Raw genomic sequence first — 23,013 nt, forward strand, 5'->3', positions numbered from 1 at the left:
CTGGTACATGGCCTATTTATCAAGAAATTCACTCATAGAAAAAAGTACAACTCTTTATCTTCCTTCCTATTCTTTCAACTGGTAATTGCCAAAATGTCCAAAGCAACTTCTTTTTGTATGTTTACATCCTCTCCTAAAAGGCCAGACAAGGTAGCCATAAAGACAGTTTCCACATGGGCTGGGATCCTTGTCCAGCTTGTATATCTTCTTTGGTTGGTGGCTCAGACTCAGAGCTATCAGAGGTCTAGGGTTTTTGACTCTGGTTGTCTTTCAGTGCAGTTCCATGAATAAACATACAGAGCATATACACAAAGTCTTTTCCCTTTCATTTTTATATGTATAGAGATATAGGGAGATACATGTTTAACCAACATATAAAGAATACTAGAATAACTAAAAAAAAAAAACAAACAAACAAACAAACAAACAAAAACAAAAAACCAGCAGTTTGAATTTCTGGCTCAAATTGGTGTAGGTGTCTTCTCTTGTGAAAACTTTTCAGCATTCAGCATTCTTGTTGTCTGAAGTTCTTTATCTATGGATGTGGCCCTTATCGTTTTAAGCTAAGATGAAGGTTTAGGCCTGTATTCCCAGTGCTTGTGAGGTTGAGTAAGGATGGTTTCTGTGAGCTCAGTGACATACGGGACTATATCCTGTGTTCCAGATCATACTATGATGAATAATGCAATGTTCAAAACTTGTAAGAACATTAGTTTGAGGGGATATTATGCTCCCAATTAATAAAATAATAACAATGAAGTCAATCATATAGAGAATTCATTAAAATAGATTGATGATAAAGAAGTAATTGATTTAAATAATTTTTTATCACTCTAACCCCTCCTCCTCCTATTCTCTATGGGTGTTCCCCTCCCCATCCTCCCCCCATTACCACCCTCCCCCTACAAACACGTTCACTGGGGGTTCAGTCTTGGCAGGACCAAGGGCTTCCCCTTCCACTGGTGCTCTTACCTGGCTATTCGTTGCTACTTATGAGGTTGGAGTCCAGGGTCAGTCCATATATATTTAAATAATTTATGACCTCACTATTTCAGTGGATTCTTTTTCTCCCAACATTTCAATTTTAGCAACAACATCATTGAAAGTTGACAATAAAGTATATGATTAAAAATTCCAGATTATCATGACATTATATGACAATCACTAAAAAAATACTACAACTCTCACTAAAGGCACATGAAAAGAAATATGAAGATGATATCATGATGGCTGTTGGTAAGAAAAAGAGCTTAATATATGCTGAACCTTGTCACATAAGTTAATTGCTGAAACAGAAGCCAGATGGTTTAATGTTGGGCTAAGTTATTTTGAATTTCTTCAAATTAATATTTTTTATCTTAATGCTCAGTGACATAAGCAGTATGCTTCCTGAAAATCAACTTATCATGTAAGAATGGCTGAGTACTTTGTATAACAAAACTGAAAGTCAGCTCACTTGATTTCTGTGTCCCATCCTAACACACAAGTATATCATCTCTCTCTCTCTCTCTCTCTCTCTCTCTCTCTCTCTCTCTCTCTCTCTATCTATCTATCTATCTATCTATCGTTTCTATATATCCTCTATCTCTGTCTCTGTCTCTATCATCTATATCTATATCATTTGAAAATATTTTTTAAACTGTCAAAACACTTACCCAATAGAGCAACCAAGTCTGGAACATAAGTATCAAATGTTGACATGGCTGTATTTTCAACTGTCAATTTGTCTGTATGTCTTTCAGCATAAACTGTCTAGTGATGTATTGTATCAAATATTAGTTTGCAGTAAAAGTTTTAATCATACAGTTATTCTAATTGCACCCGTATTAAAAATTGTGAGTAGAATCATGAAAGATATAAATTAATTATTAAACAAAAGTATATTTTTAAATATATATATTTAATCATGGGATGTCTTTACTCCAGTTGAAATAAACAAAGCATATTTTTCTCAGAACATGATCTGTTTTACTTATTAATTCTTAACTAGAATGCAATGAATACTAAGATGTATATTCAGAACAGATATATTTGTGATCTGTATGCTTTCCATCTTTAGATATTATTGTTCTTTTATAAGAATTGGAAGAAACAAGTAAATTATATTTGTTTTAGCCACTGAAATGACTGAGGAAACTAATATACTAATTGACCATTAGCAGTAAGCATTATCTTGTTTATTAATTCTAAGATTTATAGCTTAATAATGTAGTCCTTATACTTTCACAGCAACAAGACCTTTAATTTAATGTCTAGAACACATTTCCCTGCTATAAAGTAAAATTATTTCCACTATAAATGTCCCAAAATAATGCCTCCCAAAATAATAAGAAACTATGCCTGCATCCTTCTCCTTAGAAAATATAACCTACAAAAGATTGGGAAAAATGTTCAAATCCAAATGGAGATGAAAATACATAGAAATTTAGGTGCAGCTAGAAAAAGAGAGGACACATTGGGTTCTGTGTGGCTTTGGGAGGAAGAGGGGAAAACATATGTGTAGAAGAATTTTAATTCAGCAGTGTGTTTGCTCTCCCAAGGGATCACATCCAGTGATCTATATGATCAGGCTGGAATACAGACATGCCCTGGATACTTTTTTTAACCCTGCACAATGAAAGTAAATTTACTTTGTAGATTGAAGCAGCCATGTTTACAGGTGTCATATAATTGAAGGGCAAACAACCTGACTAATCAGAGAAATATTTGACAGAATGAATCAGAGATAAGATATGTCCAACTCTCATGAAAATAGCACAGGAAAAAAGGGCTACTTAAGAGCAGCTCAGGGTGATGCACTAGTGGAGAGCAGTTCAGTGAGTGCAGTTCATTTGAATTCAGATAATGCAGTGGAGTTCAGCTGAGATCATACCTTTCCACTTAGTTTCATTCAGTTCGTGTAGTCATTCCAGTCAGTGCAGTTCAGTTCATTGAATTCAGAGGCAGCTTTTCAAACAGAATAACTCACTGAGAAGCCGCGAGAAGTCAGTTTGAACCAGTTAGCTTGGAGAAAAGTTTAAAGCCAAAACAGCTGAGTTGAACTAACTATCCAGAGTTTAGAAAGAAATAGAAATGGTGAGCTAATTCGGCAATAAGTCTCTGAAATAACGAATATATCTGGTTAATAAGAGTTGCTTTTATGCATTATTTATAATTATATAGCCAAACAATATATTGAGTATGAGAGACCTTAGAATACTTAGGTTTAAACTAGATATCTTTAACAAATCCCCTCACTTCAGGTCTAAGAGAAGCTTTTGGAAGAGAAGCAAAGATGTATAAGAACAAGAGAGGATGAAATACACCAAGTAAACCAGACCCTCTTAGTTGACAGTGTCAACACACATATGAACTCACTGATTGAGGCAGGAGCCATAGGGCCTTCACTAGTCTCAGAGCTTAAGGAAGTGGACATTCCACTATCAATAACCACAAAGCAGTATCCAGTTGAAAACAACTTGAAAATTAAAGTTTCGTTTTCCCCAAAGTGGTGGGGGGGGCATGCCCAGCGGTACGTCTTCAACAGAAAATTATCTCAAAGGAATCTGTGGAGGTTCCCCTTGTCTAATAAAGCTGTGTCTGGAATTTTTCTTTCCTTTATTAATTTTGTATTATTTTACACTTTGTTTTTCTTTTTCTTCTTAATTTGACCTTATGAGTCCTTCAAACATACATTATATCTTTCAGCTTAGTGATTTTATGGGATTCATGAGTGTGTGAACAAGTTGGTCTCTCTCTTTCTCCCTCCCTTCCTCCCTCTCCTTTTCTTGGGCTCTTTTACTTTTGTTTTGTCCTATTCCAATGTGTTGGTTTTATTTTATTTTTCTATATTAGTTATTAAATTTAAGCTTGTTTGTTTTCTAATAATGGATAACAGCAGGGGTAGGTAGGAACTGAGAGGATTGGATTCAGAAAAAGTATAATTAGTATATATTATATAAAAAGTGTAATTTTAATAAAAGAAAAAATAAATATAGTTGTGTGGTATCTAATGATGGAAACATAGCCTTACATATTCAGTATCTGTTGAACTCTGTATATAATAAACAGCATAGCTTATGCATACAGAAACTGTAAAATATTTTGAGAATTCAAACAAGTATCTGGAGTGATCCATCCATGAGAATAGTGCCTGATACAAACTAGGAGAAGATGAATATTGGTTCTCTGAATCTATATGAAATCTTGGCATCATGACACATACCTGTACTTATAGGCCTACAGTGATAGATAAAATAGAATCTATGAAGTACTGGGATTCAACACAGGAGCTTTCAGACCTTGTCTTAAATTATATGGTGGAAAAAGATGAAAGATGACAACACTGGACTATACATTCTCATTTGTATACACTTAAATATACTCATTGAAATGTGTTCAATACCACAGCCATGTCCATTAAACAAACTAAAATACATTTTTCTCTTTATTCAAGAAAAACATGTGCTTCATTGCACCACTTATGTAGTAGATGCCTATTAACTGTGGTTGGTTAGCATATAACCTTGAATTGAACAATGATTATTCATAACTCCAAGGTCTCTATGTGGAAGAAGCACAATAAAGGAGACATAGACAGGGAATCTATTCAATCTAAATTATAGAATTCAAATGATAAATTATAGCCATTCAAATGGGACAATGGAAAGAATACAGAGGAGCCACAAGGTGATAGATCAAAACAGATATGATAGTATCAGATAATAATGATCATAGTCAAGATTTTTTTGTATAGAATAGAGTTTATTTCGGGCATAAGGAGGGGAGTCAAGACTGTACCAGGGTAGAGAAAGACTGAGAGAAGGTAAAGAAGTAGATGATGGCCATGAGCATGTGGAGAGAGAGGAAGGAATGGAATCGGGAGAGGGAGCAGGAGGGAAAGTGTAAGAGAGAGAGGAGAGGGCAAGCAGCTCCTGTAGTCAAGATTTTTTAACATGATAAAAAGATTTTTCAATAGGAAATGAGTAATCTTTTAAATAATTTTTCAGAAAGATTTACAAACTCATAAACAAACCAAACAAAATAAAAACAAAGTAGCAAATACACAGCACATATTTAACATAAAGGATTGCTCATAATGCTTACTTGCATATAAAAGACACAGCTTCTGCATATCCCAGAAAATGACAATGAATAATGTCTACAAGACTGCATATTTGGTTACTGACTTCTAGATTCGATATCTAAAGCATTTTTAGCAAATGACAAAATTTCCTTGTATTTCATTACATTGGTAAAGTTTGCTTTGCAAGTGTGAAGGGCATTAAAATAAAAACAATGGATTGATAAAACATTTCCAGAGTACTTATTCAATAAAAAAACTGTACATGAATATTAAAACATAGAAATGTAAAATAAAAGAAAATGGCATGATAAATTGGGTAATTATATAAAAGTTGATTTTACCAGGGAAAATAGACATATGAAAATGTTTATTTGGTTGGTGCAGCAGAGGATGGCATTGTCTGGCATCAATAGGAGGAAAAAGCCCTTGGTCCTGTGAAGGGTCATTTCTCCAACATAGGGAAATGCCAGGGCATTGAGGTGGGAGTGGATGGGAGTGCAAGCATTTTCATAGAAGCAGGTAGTGGGGGAAGGGGAGCAGAGGGGCGAAAATGGGATAACATTTGAAATATAAACACATAAAAAATTTAATAAAAAAGAATTAGAAAAAGAATAAACAAAATGGTCTATTACTAATATTCAGCAAGTCCTCACTAAGGCTATCTAGGCAAATATTAAACACTCAGGGCTTAAGTCACAGAATTTCAGAAACATAATCTTCCTGTGGGTTCACTGTTCACGGTTTTAGTTGCCACATATCCAAAGTTAAAACAAAATAAATGGAAAACTAATGATATGTTTCATATATTTTAAATTAACCTTTTGTAACAGCTTTTTGAAATATGTAAACTAAACCTTATGCTTTTTGAATTTCAGTGGACATGAGAGATTTCTTTCAGCGAACACATCACCATGTCATTGGGTATACACACTGCCACTGTAACTATGATGTCATAATCCTATTTTACTTAATATTGGCTATAAAACATAGCATTAGTGATGCTAGAATTTCAACTGTGAGAATGTGAAATTGTAAATTGGTTTAAAAGTTTTCGAATTGCTAAAAAAATTAACATGTAAAATAACTGCTTAGTTTTATGTTAAATTGAAATCTTCAGTATGTGAAAATCTTTTCAGAAATAATAATTAATTAAAACTGCAAACTTCAGACATCATGAGCTATACTGTTTGATAACTATTACTATTATAGAAAAATGCACATTTTTTGTATTATGTAATGAGAAAATATAATGAACATTGGATTCATTATTATTTACACTGCTAAAGGGGAAATATTGCAATGTAATTGACAGTTTAGGAGTAGAAGAATAAAGGTAATAGTTCCAGGCAGGTCAAGATAATAATGGTTCACAGATTGTAGCCATATTCATCTTTGTCTCCCTCTTAACATGTTTACAATGAAGGAAAGAAGGACTTTTTAAAATATTTCTTCTTCTAAGAAATCGAATCCATTTGGACATCTGGCTCAGTTTTTCATCTCACCCTAATTCCATCACGCTATAATTGGTTATGTAAACATTTTCAGAGTACATAAATACTTATGCCATCAACTTATGGTGCCATTAGGTAGATGTCAAATGAGATAGCATTATACCTCATTACAATGTCTCAAATACAAATAGTTATGATAATTTAAATGCTATTTACTGTTAGTGATATGGAATATGGTATCTATATTAATTTCACATGACAAACCAAAATCATTAATATACATAATTGATAGACTTTGGAAATTTGGTTGGCCAATCTCATTAAGCTAAGTGAAGTCTTTCTTATTACATAAATAAATATTTAAAATTGGTATTATTATTACTCCTTCCATCTTGCATGCATCTTGAATATCACACTGGTGCTTCCTGGTTTGCCTTGCAAACACATTTACCCTCTGAGCCATCACACCAGTCCCTAAATTAAATATTTTATTACAAGTGTACAATTTTTATTATGGGACATTATCATAGTACAATGATGAGTTTCCCAGAAAGTATCTACTCTGGAAATGCATGGTAGAAATCAAGTGCTTGATGAGAAGCCAGCTTTACTTTTTTATCTGAAAATATTGGTAAAACCCACGTTGTGCAGTGACTTTATTATGATGCATTCTTTCTACAGAGGGAACCAATGTAAAACTCAACATCAAAGCTGAGGGGGGAATAAAATCTGAGACCGTATGTGGGGCATAGGAGGCAGCTGAGAACAATACCCCTGTGGTGGTTTGAAGCAGCTTATAGGCTCATGTGTTTAAAGTTTGGTCTCCAGTTAGTGGAAAGATTTACGACAGATTAGAAGAGATGTGTCACTGAAGGTAGGCTTTGAGGTTCAAAAGCCTTGGGAGGGTCTCTGTGTAGTGAAGACCAAGAGAGGGCAGCATTTGATGTAAACATATACATCGATTTAGAATTAATTAATCAATAATTTTAAAAGTAAAAATAAAATAATATGTATCTTCTTTGCTTTCAGGTTTGCATTTGGTTTGAAAATATTTTTAAAATTTTATTCTTTATTTTAGATATATTGTGTTGGGGTAATATGTATTTTTGAGTTCATTTGCCCATTGGTGCCAGAGTTTTCAGCTCTAGCTGGAGTTGAAATTATAGACAGTAGTAGGACATTAGCCTCATATACTCCACATCTCTGCAAAAGCATTAGGAGTTCTTAGCAGCCAAGCCATCTCTCTGGCTCTTTTAAAAACATTTTAACCTAAACCTAGCACAAATAAGAGCAAAGCCTCATTTATCACCTGATAAGCCATGCTATCTACAGAGAGAGCCATTTTATTTTTTGACCTTTATATAAAGACCAATGGCTTGTGATTCAGTCTACATGCGCCCCTTTGGGTCCATATTAGTCAATTCTGTAGGCTTTCTTTGTAGGTTTTCTTGCATTGTCCTTGACCACCTGACTCCCTATTCCTTTCTCGCCCTCTCCCATATGATCCCCTAAGAATCTGTTTCACTGTGGGTCTCTGCATCTGTTTCCATTAGCTAATCGGTAAGGCCTCTCAGAGGACAGTTATGTTGGGCTTCTGTGTGCAAATATAGGAGAATAACAACAATGTCAGGAGTGGGCTCCCTCTCATGGTATGGGTCTCAATTTTTGCCAGCCATTGCTTGGCAGTTCCTTCAATTTCTGCTCCATCTTTGTCCCTGCATACCTTGTAGGCAGGACAATTTTTTGATTGAAGGATTTGTGGGTGAGTTATTGTTCTCATTCCTCCACTGGAAATCCTACCTGGTTACAGGAGGTAGACATTTCAGGGTCATATCCCCTACTGCTAGGAATCTCAGCTAGGGTCACCCTCAGAGGTTTCCCTTGTCTTGCTTATCTTATAGGTGCACCCTCAATCCCAGTTCTCTATCTTAGTTCTCTCTCCCTCTCAAAATCTCTCTCCCTTCCTCTTTCCCACACTTGATGCCTCCTGTTACCCTCCCCACAAACTCTCCCAGCCAGTTCCGTCTCTCCAGTCATCCCAATGTCTATTCTCTTTCCCCTTAGTAGAGGATTGAAGCATCCTCCCGTGTTGCTTAATCTCTTTCGATTCATGGATTTTAGTATGGTTATCCCTACTTTTTTGGCTAATGTCTACTTATAAGTAAGTGCATACAGTGTGTGCCTTCCTGAGTCTGGGTTATCTAACTTGGAGTATATAAGTGATGGACCTATGCCCCCTACACATATGTAACAGATGTGCAGCTTGGTCTTCTCACAGGAACCCTAACAACTGTTGCAGTGCTTGTCTCTGATTCTGTAGTCTGTCTTTGGATCCCTTTCCCTGAACTGAGCTGCCTTGTGTGGGCTCAAAAAGAGAAGACACACCTAATCCTGCAGCAACTTGTATGCCAAGACTGGTTGATATCCTCTGGAGGGCTGCTCTTCTCTGAGAAGAAAGGGAGAGTGAGGTAGGGGGAGGGAAGAAAGGAGAGGAAGATAAGGTTGTAAAGTAAATAAATAAATGTATTTATAAATAAAAAACTATGGAAGCAGCACTAACATATAAATGCACTTGGGTACATAATACACATTTATCTCCTTAACTTAAAGACCATTTCTGACATAAGGAAACAGCTCTATAATAAGGAACTTCTCCAGTTTGCACAAGGCCCTGGGTTGAATGTCTAACAGTGAGAATCATATACATATTTGAGACTTACTGTCCTAGATCCTCTTTAAAGGTAATCAGCTAAAGACTTTAGCTACATGTTTTCTGTTTGTTTTTCTGTTAATAAATCACATTGCAATAAAAAAAGCCTATTACAGACCCAGTTTCTCTCTCTCTCTCGCTCTCGCTCTAGCTCTCGCTCTGCTCTGCTTTGCTTGTCGGTCAGATATAAACTGCTGATTCAGGTCATATCTGCCTGCCTGGCATTATGCTAAGTGAAGTCTTAATATCTGGGTGAGCAATCTGTGAAGTAATGATGATTTGATAACCCATATCTCCACAATGCACTGCATTTACAACTGACTGGACCTTGGTTGTGGTATAATTTAAAAAAGAGCAGGACTGGTTGCCACACATCACCTTTCCACTCTTGGCCCCTTGTACTCTTGGACTTGGGAAGTCACTCCCTGGCATTAGTTCTGGTACCATAGGGCCATATACAATTAACCTTAATTTATCTCAGGGGAAGCTGGCTTCAATGAGGCACCACTCCACATTAGCCTAGTTATCTCCTGGCCCCAGTGGTCTGTCTACTCCCATTGCTAGTCACCCTGGCCAGCTCTGGCCAAGCAGGAACTCTGGTCCCAGCTGCCTTGTAATATCAAGACTCAACAAACTAACTCAACAACCAGATTTATATGTTAAATTCTCAATATATAATACACCCAAACAATAAATTTAAAACCAATTCATAAGGATATAAACCACCCACCTAGATAAGATATAATTTGCTCATCTAGACACACAAAATCCTGTACATATTCATCCCTTAAGAATGGTCATAACAACCTGTAAATGTGCAGAGAGATATCTTAACATCTACCACCACGTTCTGTCAGCTGCTCCCTCTCCTAGCTCTAGTCTCCCTGCCTCTCTTATTTCTCCTGCCCATCCTTTCTTGTCCAATGACAGGCCTCACTATCCTGTACCTTCCTTCACCTGCACCATGACATCAACCTACACTTCACCCTTTCTGTATAATTATAATAAAAAGTTTCTCTCAAATATAAGCTGAGCACAACTATTATTATTTTGTAATTTAAGAGTATAAAATATACCTAACACCCAGTTCAACATTTATCAGTTAAACAGAACATTTAGTTATCTATTCCAGCCTAAGATAGGTTTTAAATTTATGTTATATCCTGACTAGCTTGTATACTATCTGATAACTATCTAATTAAATATGTATTTTCAAAGTTAAATGACTCGAGTAGGCTATGAGACTATAATCAGTCTTCTACCTTGTCAGAAATCTGAAAATGAGCAAATATCTATACACACAGCTTCCAGAACTGAGACAGGTTGTAGATACAAATCTTCAGTAGCACAGTCCTCTTGGAAATGATGTGCGTAATATTGTAATGATTTCATGCCTCAGATAAGTGAAATGAGGGGTTGATGGGTAGAGAATTTGGGGTGGGGTGGGTGGTTGGGGGAGCACCCTTACAAAGGAAGAGTGGAGGGGAAGGGGGTAAGCAATTCTGGGATATGGTACTGGAAGGGGGCAACCTTTGAAATGTAAATAAATAATTAAAACTATTATTAATTATGATTGTTACTATATAAAAAAGCTAAATATACCTTCAAATAATATATGTGCATTGGGGATATAGGTTAATTGATCTGTTGTTTTTAAATCTAGTTTGAGTATTATAGTAATACTGGCTTTGTAGAATGCTTAACAGTCTGGTAGAGTTATGCTTGGAATCCACCAGGGCCTGAACCAACAATATTCAATTCTTACATTTGGAATATATTTGTTCAAAACTACACAGTATATTATAAGTCTTTTATTCTAGCCCTTCATTTATGCTCTTCATTCAGGGTGAATATGTCTTTCTCTTTTATAAGAATTAGATTCCATAACCTCTTAATCACTTCAAATGACTATGATTTCTCTGTGTGTATTTGCATATGTGTGTGTGTCTTTGTATGTGTGTTTAATAGTGATTATGATTTGTATGTTTTGACCTACAACATATTGTGGATATTGCCATGTGATGTCATGTACCAATTGTTACAAAAGCTTCACAGTTCATGAAAATAACATTGTTTTCAATGCAATTCCTTTACTACTACCTGACTTTGGTGACCACTGAACTATTAATGTTTGCTCAGCATATACTTTCTATTTTCCAAGTAATATTGTTAAATAGTTTAATATTATATGGCCTTTTATAAGGTTGATTTTGTACTTAAATGTACATATTTAAGATTTATCTATGCTATTACTTTTTCTATATTTGTTTTCAAATGAAATTCAGCGGTAAGTTATATAAGTTCTTTTGACTACTAACCTAATAAGGATAGATTTATTATTTCCAGGTTTCAATATGATATGAAACTCTGACTCAGTCAACTGCTGATACAGCCTCAAAGAGGAGAGCCCTCTTAGGCTCTTGTCTGCAAGCAGAACATAGTAGAATCAGGAATAGGGTCAATGTTTGGCTGTGAGATGAATCTCAACTTAGACCAGACACTGGACAACCTTTCCATCAGTCTCTGATGCATTTTTGCTCTTGCTGTTTTGTTGTTGTTGTTGTTTTTCTTTGTTTTGTTTTGTTTTGCTTTGTTCATTTTGTTGTTTTGTTTTATTTTTGTTTTGACATGAAAATTCTGGGTCAAAATTTCGAAGGTAGTTGGGTAAACCCCATCCCTTCACAGAGGACCCTTGTCTATCTATTGGTGGTTTTCTCTTCAAGATACATCTCCCCACTGTTGGGTACTTGGGTTAAGGTTATTATTCCCTTTGAGTCCTAGGAGACTCTCACATCCCAGGTCTCTGGAAAATTCTAGTGGTTCCTCCTGCCCCAACACCCAACAGTTGCATATTTCCATTCATTCTTCTTGGCCCTCTAAACCTCTCTCCTGTCTTTCACATACCTAATCCTACTCCCCCCCTTTTATATCTCCTTCCCTCTCCAACTCAGGTCTATCCCCCTCTCTGCCTCCTGTGATTATTTTGTTCCCCCTTCTAAGTACAAATGAAGAATCCCGATTTGGGCCTACCTTCTTGTTAAAGTCTTATGGTCTATGGGTTGTATATTGGGAATTCTGTATTTTTTGCCTAATATGCACCCATCAGTGAGTACACATCATGTGTGTCCTTTTGGGTCTGGATTACTCCACTCAAGATAATATTTTCTACCTCTATTCACTTTGACTGCAAAATTCATGATGTGCTCATTTTCAATAGTTGAATAGTATTCCATTATGTAAATGAACCATATTTTCTGTATCCATTCTTAAGTTCAGGGACATGTGGTTTGGTTCCTATTTTTGGCTATTACAAATAAGGATTCAATGAACATAGTAGAGCACATGCCCTTGTGATATGGTGAAGCATTTTATTGGTATCTGCCCTGGAATTACTACTAAATTATACTTGTGTCTTTATGTAGAACTATTTCCAATTTTCTAAGATGTAGTGCTAGTGAAATTCTTTTCCCAATCTGTAGGTTGTTGTTTTGTTCTATTGACAGTGTCTTTTGTCTTACAGAAGGTTTTTAGTTTCATAAATTGTCATTTGCCTACTGTTGACTTTAGAGGCAGAGCCATTGGTGGAATTTTCAAGAAACTTTCTCCTGTGACAATGTATTTGAGTCTATTTCTTACTTTCTTTTCCATTATATTTAGTGTATTTTGTTTATGTAAAATGTCCTTTACATATCTGTTAAATCCATTTGGTTCACAATTTCAGTTAGTTTAGGGTCTTTTTCAATGACCTGTCCATTGATGAGAATGAGGTGTTGAAGTCCCCCACTATTATTGAATGAAGTTTAAAGTGTGTTCTAAGCTGTAGTAAAGTTTCTTTTTTGAAAGTAGGTGTCTTTGCATTTGGAGCATAGATGTTGAGTCTTCATCTTGGGGTATATTCTTTTTTTTATTTATTTATTTATTTTTTTATTAACTTGAGTATTTCTTATATACATTTTGAGTGTTATTCCCTTTCCCGGTTTCCGGGCAAACATCCCCCTCCCCCCTCCCCTTCCTTATGGGTGTTCCCCTCCCAACCCTCCCCCCATTGCCGCCCTCCCCCCATAGACTAGTTCACTGGGGGTTCAGTCTTAGCAGGACCCAGGGCTTCCCCTTCCACTGGTGCTCTTACTAGGATATTCATTGCTACCTGTGGGGTCAGAGTCCAGGGTCAGTCCATGTATAGTCTTTGGGTAGTGGCTTAGTCCCTGGAAGCTCTGGTTGCTTGGCATTGTTGTACTTTTGGGGTCTCGAGCCCCTTCAAGCTCTTCCAGTTCTTTCTCTGATTCCTTCAATAGGGGACCTATTCTCAGTTCAGTGGTTTGCTGCTGGCATTCGCCTCTGTATTTGCTGTATTCTGGCTGTGTCTCTCAGGAGCAATCTACATCCGGCTCCTGTCGGTCTGCACTTCTTTGCTTCATCCATCTTGTCTAATTGGGTGGCTGTATATGTATGGGCCACATGTGGGGCAGGCTCTGAATGGGTGTTCCTTCAGTCTCTGTTTTAATCTTTGCCTCTCCCTTCCCTGCCAAGGGTATTCTTTTTCCTCATTTAAAGAAGGAGTGAAGCATTCACATTTTGATCATCCGTCTTGAGTTTCGTTTGTTCTAGGGATCTAGGGTAATTCAAGCATTTGGGCTAATAGCCACTTATCAATGAGTGCATACCATGTATGTCTTTCTGTGATTGGGTTAGCTCACTCAGGATGATATTTTCCGGTTCCAACCATTTGCCTACGAATTTCATAAACTCGTTGTTTTTGATAGCTGAGTAATATTCCATTGTGTAGATGTACCACATTTTCTGTATCCATTCCTCTGTTGAAGGGCATCTGGGTTCTTTCCATTTTCTGGCTATTATAAATAAGGCTGCGATGAACATAGTGGAGCACGTGTCTCTTTTATATGTTGAGGCATCTTTTGGGTATATGCCCAAGAGAGGTATAGCTGGATCCTCAGGCAGTTCAATGTCCAATTTTCTGAGGAACCTCCAGACTGATTTCCAGAATGGTTTTACCAGTCTGCAATCCCACCAACAATGGAGGAGTGTTCCTCTTTCTCCACATCCTCGCCAGCATCTGCTGTCACCTGAGTTTTTGATCTTAGCCAATCGCACTGGTGTGAGGTGAAATCTCAGGGTTGTTTTGATTTGCATTTCCCTTATGACTAAAGATGTTGAACATTTCTTTAGGTGTTTCTCAGCCATTCGGCATTCCTCAGCTGTGAATTCTTTGTTTAGCTCTGAACCCCATTTTTTAATAGGGTTACTTGTTTCCCTGCGGTCTAACTTCTTGAGTTCTTTGTATATTTTGGATATAAGGCCTCTATCTGTTGTAGGATTGGTAAAGATCTTTTCCCAATCTGTTGGTTGCCGTTTTGTCCTAACCACCGTGTCCTTTGCCTTACAGAAGCTTTGCAGTTTTATGAGATCCCATTTGTCGATTCTTGATCTTAGAGCATAAGCCATTGGTGTTTTGTTCAGGAAATTTTTTCCAGTGCCCATGTGTTCAAGATGCTTCCCTAGTTTTTCTTCTATTAGTTTGAGTGTGTCTGGTTTGATGTGGAGGTCCTTGATCCACTTGAACTTAAGCTTTGTACAGGGTGATAAGCATGGATCGATCTGCATTCTTCTACATGTTGCCCTCCAGTTGAACCAGCACCATTTGCTGAAAATGCTATCTTTTTTCCATTGGATGGTTTTGGCTCCTTTGTCAAAAATCAAGTGACCATAGGTGTGTGGGTTCATTTCTGGGTCTTCAATTCTATTCCATTGGTCTATCTGTATGTCTCTGTACCAATACCATGCAGTTTTTATCACTATTGCTCTGTAATACTGCTTGAGTTCAGGGATAGTGATTCCCCCTGAAGTCCTTTTATTGTTGAGGATAGCTTTAGCTATCCTGGGTTTTTTTTTATTCCAGATGAATTTGCAAATTGTTCTGTCTAACTCTTTGAAGAATTGGATTGGTATTTTGATGGGGATTGCATTGAATCTGTAGATTGCTTTTGGTAAAATGGCCATTTTTAATATATTAATCCTGCCAATCCATGAGCATGGGAGATCTTTCCATCTTCTGAGGTTTTCTTCAATTTCTTTCCTCAGTGTCTTGAAGTTCTTATTGTACAGATCTTTTACTTGCTTGGTTAAAGTCACACCGAGGTACTTTATATTATTTGGGTCTATTATGAAGGGTGTCGTTTCCCTAATTTCTTTCTCGGCTTGTTTCTCTTTTGTATAGAGGAAGGCAACTGATTTATTTGAGTTAATTTTATACCCAGCCACTTTGCTGAAGTTGTTTATCAGCTTTAGTAGTTCTCTGGTGGAACTTTTGGGATCACTTAAATATACTATCATGTCATCTGCAAATAGTGATATTTTGACCTCTTCTTTTCCGATCTGTATCCCTTTGATCTCCTTTTGTTGTCTGATTGCTCTGGCTAGAACTTCAAGAACTATATTGAATAAGTAGGGAGAGAGTGGGCAGCCTTGTCTAGTCCCTGATTTTAGTGGGATTGCTTCAAGTTTCTCTCCATTTAGTTTAATGTTAGCAACTGGTTTGCTGTATATGGCTTTTACTATGTTTAGGTATGGGCCTTGAATTCCTATTCTTTCCAGGACTTTTATCATGAAGGGGTGTTGAATTTTGTCAAATGCTTTCTCAGCATCTAATGAAATGATCATGTGGTTCTGTTCTTTCAGTTTGTTTATATAATGGATCACGTTGATGGTTTTCCGTATATTAAACCATCCCTGCATGCCTGGGATGAAGCCTACTTGATCATGGTGGATGATTGTTTTGATGTGCTCTTGAATTCGGTTTGCCAGAATTTTATTGAGTATTTTTGCATCGATATTCATAAGGGAAATTGGTCTGAAGTTCTCTTTCTTTGTTGTGTCTTTGTGTGGTTTAGGTATAAGAGTAATTGTGGCTTCGTAGAAGGAATTCGGTAGGGCTCCATCCATTTCAATTTTGTGGAATAGTTTGGATAATATTGGTATGAGGTCTTCTATGAAGGTTTGATAGAATTCTGCACTAAACCTGTATGGACCTGGGCTCTTTTTGGTTGGGAGACCTTTAATGACTGCTTCTATTTCCTTAGGAGTTATGGGGTTGTTTAACTGGTTTATCTGTTCCTGATTTAACTTCGATACCTGGTATCTGTCTAGGAAATTGTCCATTTCCTGTAGATTTTCAAATTTTGTTGAATATAGGTTTTTATAGTAAGATCTGATGATTTTTTGAATTTCCTCTGAATCTGTAGTTATGTCTCCCTTTTCATTTCTGATTTTGTTAATTTGCACGCACTCTCTGTGTCCTCTCGTTAGTCTGGCTAAGGGTTTATCTATCTTGTTGATTTTCTCAAAGAACCAACTTTTGGTTCTGTTGATTCTTTCTATGGTCCTTTTTGTTTCTACTTGGTTGATTTCAGCTCTGAGTTTGATTATTTCCTGCCTTCTACTCCTCCTGGGTGTATTTGCTTCTTTTTGTTCTAGAGCTTTTAGGTGTGCTGTCAAGCTGCTGACCTATGCTCTTTCCTGTTTCTGTCTGCAGGCACTCAGCGCTATGAGTTTTCCTCTTAGCACAGCTTTCATTGTGTCCCATAAGTTTGGGTATGTTGTACCTTCATTTTCATTAAATTCTAAAAAGTTTTTAATTTCTTTCTTTATTTCTTCCTTGACCAGGTTATCATTGAGTAGAGCATTGTTCAATTTCCACGTATATGTGGGCATTCTTCCCTTATTGTTATTGAAGACCAGTTTTAGTCCGTGGTGGTCCGATAGCACGCATGGGATTATTTCTATCTTTCTGTACCTGTTGAGGCCCGTTTTTTGACCAATTATATGGTCAATTTTGGAGAAAGTGCCATGAGGAGCTGAGAAGAAGGTATATCCTTTTGCTTTAGGATAGAATGTTCTATAAATATCTGTTAAGTCCATTTGGCTCATGACTTCTCTTAGTCTGTCGACATCACTGTTTAATTTCTGTTTCCATGATCTGTCCATTGATGAGAGTGGGGTGTTGAAATCTCCCACTATTATTGTGTGAGGTGCAATGTGTGTTTTGAGCTTTAGTAAGGTTTCTTTTACGTATGTAGGTGCCCTTGTATTTGGGGCATAGATATTTAGGATTGAGAGTTCATCTTGGTGGATTTTTCCTTTGATGAATATGAAGTGTCCTTCCTTATCTTTTTTGATGACTTTTAGTTGGAAATTGATTTTATTTGATATTAGAATGGCTACTCCAGCTTGCTTCTTCTGACCATTTGCTTGGAAAGTTGTTTTCCAGCCTTTCACTCTGAGGTAGTGTCTGTCTTTGTCTCTGAGGTGTGTTTCCTGTAGGCAGCAGAATGCAGGGTCCTTGTTGCGTATCCAGTTTGTTAATCTATGTCTTTTTATTGGGGAGTTGAGGCCATTGATATTGAGAGATATTAAGGAATAGTGATTATTGTTTCCCTTTATATTCATATTTGGATGTGAGGTTATGTTTGTGTGCTTTCATTCTCTTTGTTTTGTTGCCAAGACGATTAGTTTCTTGCTTCTTCTAGGGTATAGCTTGCCTCCTTATGTTGGGCTTTACCATTTATTATCCTTTGTAGTGCTGGATTTGTAGAAAGATATTGTGTAAATTTGGTTTTGTCATGGAATATCTTGGTTTCTCCATCAATGTTAATTGAGAGTTTTGCTGGATACAGTAACCTGGGCTGGCATTTGTGTTCTCTTAGGGTCTGTATGACATCATTCCAGGATCTTCTGGCCTTCATAGTTTCTGGCGAGAAGTCTGGTGTGATTCTGATAGGTCTCCCTTTATATGTTACTTCACCTTTTTCCCTACTGCTTTTAATATTCTTTCTTTATTTTGTGCGTTTGGTGTTTTGACAATTATGTGACGGGAGGTGTTTCTTTTCTGGTCCAATCTATTTGGAGTTCTGTAGGCTTCTTGTATGTCTATGGGTATCTCTTTATTTAGGTTAGGGAAGTTTTCTTCTATGATTTTGTTGAAGATATTTACTGGTCCTTTGAGCTGGGAGTCTTCACTCTCTTCTATACCTATTATCCTTAGGTTTGATCTTCTCATTGAGTCCTGGATTTCCTGTATGTTTTGGACCAGTAGCTTTTTCCGCTTTACATTATCTTTGACAGTTGAGTCAATGATTTCTATGGAATCTTCTGCTCCTGAGATTCTCTCTTCCATCTCTTGTATTCTGTTGGTGAAGCTTGTATCTACAGCTCCTTGTCTCTTCTTTTGGTTTTCTATATCCAGGGTTGTTTCCATGTGTTCTCTCTTGATTGCTTCTATTTCCATTTTTAATTCCTTCAACTGTTTGATTGTGTTTTCCTGGAATTCTTTCAGGGATTTTTGCGATTCCTCTCTGTAGGCTTCTACTTGTTTATTAATGTTTTCCTGTGTTTCCCTAAGTGTGTTCATGTCTTTCTTGAAGTCCTCCAGCATCATGATCAAATATGATTTTGAAACTAGATCTTGCTTTTCTGGTGTGTTTGAATATTCCATGTTTGTTTTGGTGGGAGAATTGGGCTCCGATGATGGCATGTAGTCTTGGTTTCTGTTGCTTGGGTTCCTGCGCTTGCCTCTCGCCATCAGATTATCTCTAGTGTTACTTTGTTCTGCTATTTCTGACAGTGGCTAGACTGTCCTATAAGCCTGTGTGTCAGGAGTGCTGCAGACCTGTTTTCCTCTCTTTCAGTCAGTTATGGGGACAGAGTGTTCTGCTTTCGGGCGTGTAGTTTTTCCTCTCTACAGGTCTTCAGCTGTTCCTGTGGGCCTGTGTCTTGAGTTCACCAGGCAGCTTTCTTGCAGCAGAAAATTTGGTCTTTCCCGTGGTCCCGAGGCTCAGGTTCGCTCGTGGGGTGCTGCCCAGGGGCTCTCTGCAGCGGCAGCAACCAGGTAGACCTGTGCCGCCTCTTCCGGGAGCTTCAGTGCACCAGGGTTCCAGATGGTCTTTGGCTTTTTCCTCTGGCGTCCGAGATGTGTGTGCAGAGAGCAGTCTCTTCTGGTTTCCCAGGCTTGTCTGCCTCTCTGAAAGTTTAGCTCTCCCTCCCACGGGATTTGGGTGCAGAGAACTGTTTATCCGGTCTGTTTCTTTCCGGTTCCGGTGGTGTCTCAGGCAGGTGTCCTGCTGCTCCTGGGCCCTCCTCCACGGGAGCCCAGAGGCCTTATACAGTTTCCTCTTGGGCCAGGGATGTGGGCAGGGGTGAGCAGTATTGTTGGTCTCTTCCGCTCTGCAGCCTCAGGAGTGCCCACCTGACCAGGCGGTTGGGTCTCTCTCTCTCACCGGGTCTGGGAGCAGACAGCTGCTGCGGGCCGGGATCCGCGGGTGTCTTGGGGTATATTCTTGATGAGTATCAAGTGTCCATCTTCCATACCTTTTCATTATTTTTGGTTGAAAGTATATTTTATTGGATATTAGAATGGCAACTCCACTTTTTTGTGGGGGTACTATTTGCTTGGAAAACTTTTTATCCATCACTTTACTTTGACGAAATGCTTTCCTTTGTTCCTGAGTTGTGTTTCTTGTATGTAGCAAAATTATGCATCTTATTTGTGTATCCAATCTGCTAGGCGCTGTCTTTTTACTAGGGAAGTGAGACCATTAATGTTGAGAGATATTAATACCAATGAATGTTAGCTCCTGTCATTCTTGTTTGTTGGATTTTGAATTACATATGAGTGATTCTCTTCTTTTGGGTTTGCTGTGAGATGATTAATTTCTTGAGCTTTCTCAAGTGAAGGGTAAGTGTGAACTTACCCTTCTTGTGTTGGAGCTTTTGATTCTAGTATGCTTTGTAGGGTTGGATAACTAAAAAAATATTGTTTAAATTTAATTTGTCATGGAATAGCTTGGTTTCATCATTTGATTGGGAGTTTGGCTTGGTATCGTAGTCTGGGCTGACAACTCATCTCTTATGGTGCATGATATTCTAAAGGATCATCTATATTTTATTGTTTTGCTTCAAAATTATTGTGTAATTCTGATAGGTTTACATTTAAACATTACTTGGACTTTTTCACTTACAATTTTTAATATTTTTCTTTGTTCTGTACAATAAGTGTTTTGGTTATTATATGGCTGGAAGATTTTCTTGTTGTCCTGTACACTTTTTATACATTTATAGTGATCTCTAACTTTAGGGAAGGAAAGTTTTTATTTATAATTTTGTTGAAGATATTTTCTGGCCTTTTGTACTGTGAGTATTTACCTTCTATTGCTATTATTCTTAGGTTTGTTCTTTTATTATGTCCCAAATTTTCTGTATGTTTTGGATTAGGAATATTTTGTACTTTGTATTTTCTTCGACACTTGAGTCAATATCTTCTATGGTACCTCTTATGTCTAATATTCCCTCTTCTAGGTGTTGTATTCTGTTGGTGATGCCTGCGTAGCTCCCGATTTATTTCAAACGTTATCCATCTCCAGAGTTGCCTACATTTGTGATTTCTTTTTTGTTTCTACTTCCATTTTTTGATCTTGGACCATTTTCTTCAATTCCTTCACCTGTTTGAATGCATTTTCCTACATTTCTTTAAGGGATTTTTGTTGCTGCTGCTGTTGTTGTTGCTGTTGTTGTTGTTGTTGTTGTTGTTGTTGTTGTTGTTGTTACCTCTTTAAGAGATTTTACCAGTTTGCTCATGTTTTCTTGTATGTCTTTAAGAGAGCTATTTATGTTCTCCTTAATTAAAGGCCTCAATTATCTTCACCAGATGAGATCTTAGGTCATAATCTTGCTCTTTGAGTATGTAAAGTAATCCTGGGCTTGCTGTGGTACAAGAACTGGGTTCTGATTTCACCAAATTGCATTGGCTTATGTTACTTATGTTCATGAACTTGCTTATTACCACCTGGTTATCTCTGGTGCTACCTGTCCTGGGTGTCTCTGATTTGAAAGGCATCCTTGGAGGCAGGTAAAGCTGTGTGGCCTGGGTTAGAGCAGGTGTCTGAGGAGGCAGGCAGTGTTATCTTTGGTTGGGCAAGCTTCCCATGTTCCTGTTAAGAACAGTTCTCCTGTGCCCCTAATTAGAGAGCACCTCCTGCTAGACAGGTAGGCTGTGCGGCTTTGGGCAGGGGAGCCATTCTGCTTTACCATAGGTACAAAAGGAATGACACACATGAAGGAGGATGAGGTTTAATCAGTGTTACATAGATCTCACATCTACTGCTCTCTGTGGGGCTTTCAGGTAATAAGGGTGTTGGGGTGGGAGTTGTCACCTGGTATGGTCAGAACTCCTGGGAACTAGGTAGGCTGTGGGGTTCTAAGTGGAGCATTCAACACAATCTTCCATGGTTACAAGTGGAGATACAACCAGAAGGGGGATAGGGTAATAATTAATTTTTAAGTCTTTTTTCCATGTTCTATGTAATTTCTGTCACCTTATTGGTTTCAGATAGTTTGGCTCTGCATTATACATTGTATGCACCCAAACCACAAACACATAATACACTTTTTTATTTAAATCACCTTTATTTATCATAATTCTCACAACTTTATAACATTTTGATTCTATATTTATTACTACACATGATGTACATGTATATGTTCACATTTATGAACTGGCTCTAAAATTTTATTTTGTATAAAAATCTTTTTATTCACAATTTTATTAGAACAAAAACAATTTAACAACACAGATACTTACTCTTCATACTTACTTTAGCTACACTTGTTCAAAATTATTATTCTTTGAATAATATTTTTACAACAGTAAATAATGAGACATACAATACTTCCACAAATTTTTGTCCATTTCATGTTCAGGAACCATTACATTTTATTTTGGTCTGAGGGTAAATGATGTACATACTAAATGCAATTTAAGACTACATCACATTCTGTAATTATACTAATGCTATATGTATTTCAAAATAAAATAAAATATTCCCTAAAGGTAGAATTGTTACTAATTTGAATATATTGATTCAAGTCAATAGTCTATATCTTATAAAGCATTAGGAGCCTCTATTTTGTTTACTTAACACATGTCAGTCCTGAGTATACTCTGATACTCAAAGTATTTAATGCAGTAGGCATTTTAAAAAATGTTGGTATAGTAAGCTTTGCAAGAAACTTATGTAAGTGTTCCTGTTAGGTATTATTTTAGTTTTGTTTTCTGTGCTTTAAATTACTAAATATTAATTTCATACGCAAACAAGTATACAAATAATCCACCTTAATTTTTGCTCAAAATTGTACCTTTTTACCAGCTACCAATTTGCATAAGGATTGTGGCTACATTTTATTATCCTCAATTTAATCACTAAATTTATTATTTCATTAATTGTAGATATCATTAAATTCTAAATAATCATGCTTAGTGTTTGTATTTAGGTTACTTTGTTTGATATTGATATAATGTGTCTCTTCTGAATGATGAATAATTAAAGTCTTCAAAGAAATTAGAAGCATTTAATAAATATTATCAAGATATAATGCATAACAAGCTTTAGATTTGATTTTTAAGGTAATTGTAAAGTCTAATAACTTGTTGTGTTTCATAGTATATATACTGCAGGCATATGTTTGAGTCTATAACAGAACTAGATCTTGTCTTTGAATTTTCTAGGAGGAACAGACTTTTAGCTATTGTGTTCACCCTATTTTATCTTTCTCCCCTGGAGTTAGTTTTGCTTATAATATGTCCATTTCTTAAGGATAGATTCAGTTACTGGAGCCAAAATGGTATATGTGTTCTCTTCCCTAAATGGGTGTTTGAGACATGCAATTCACAAAATGAACAATGCTATGGCTTGCAGAAAAACATAACAGTGAAATTTTAA

Source organism: Rattus norvegicus, chromosome 2, assembly GCF_036323735.1.
Source record: "Rattus norvegicus strain BN/NHsdMcwi chromosome 2, GRCr8, whole genome shotgun sequence".
NCBI classification, from domain to species: Eukaryota; Metazoa; Chordata; class Mammalia; order Rodentia; family Muridae; genus Rattus; species Rattus norvegicus.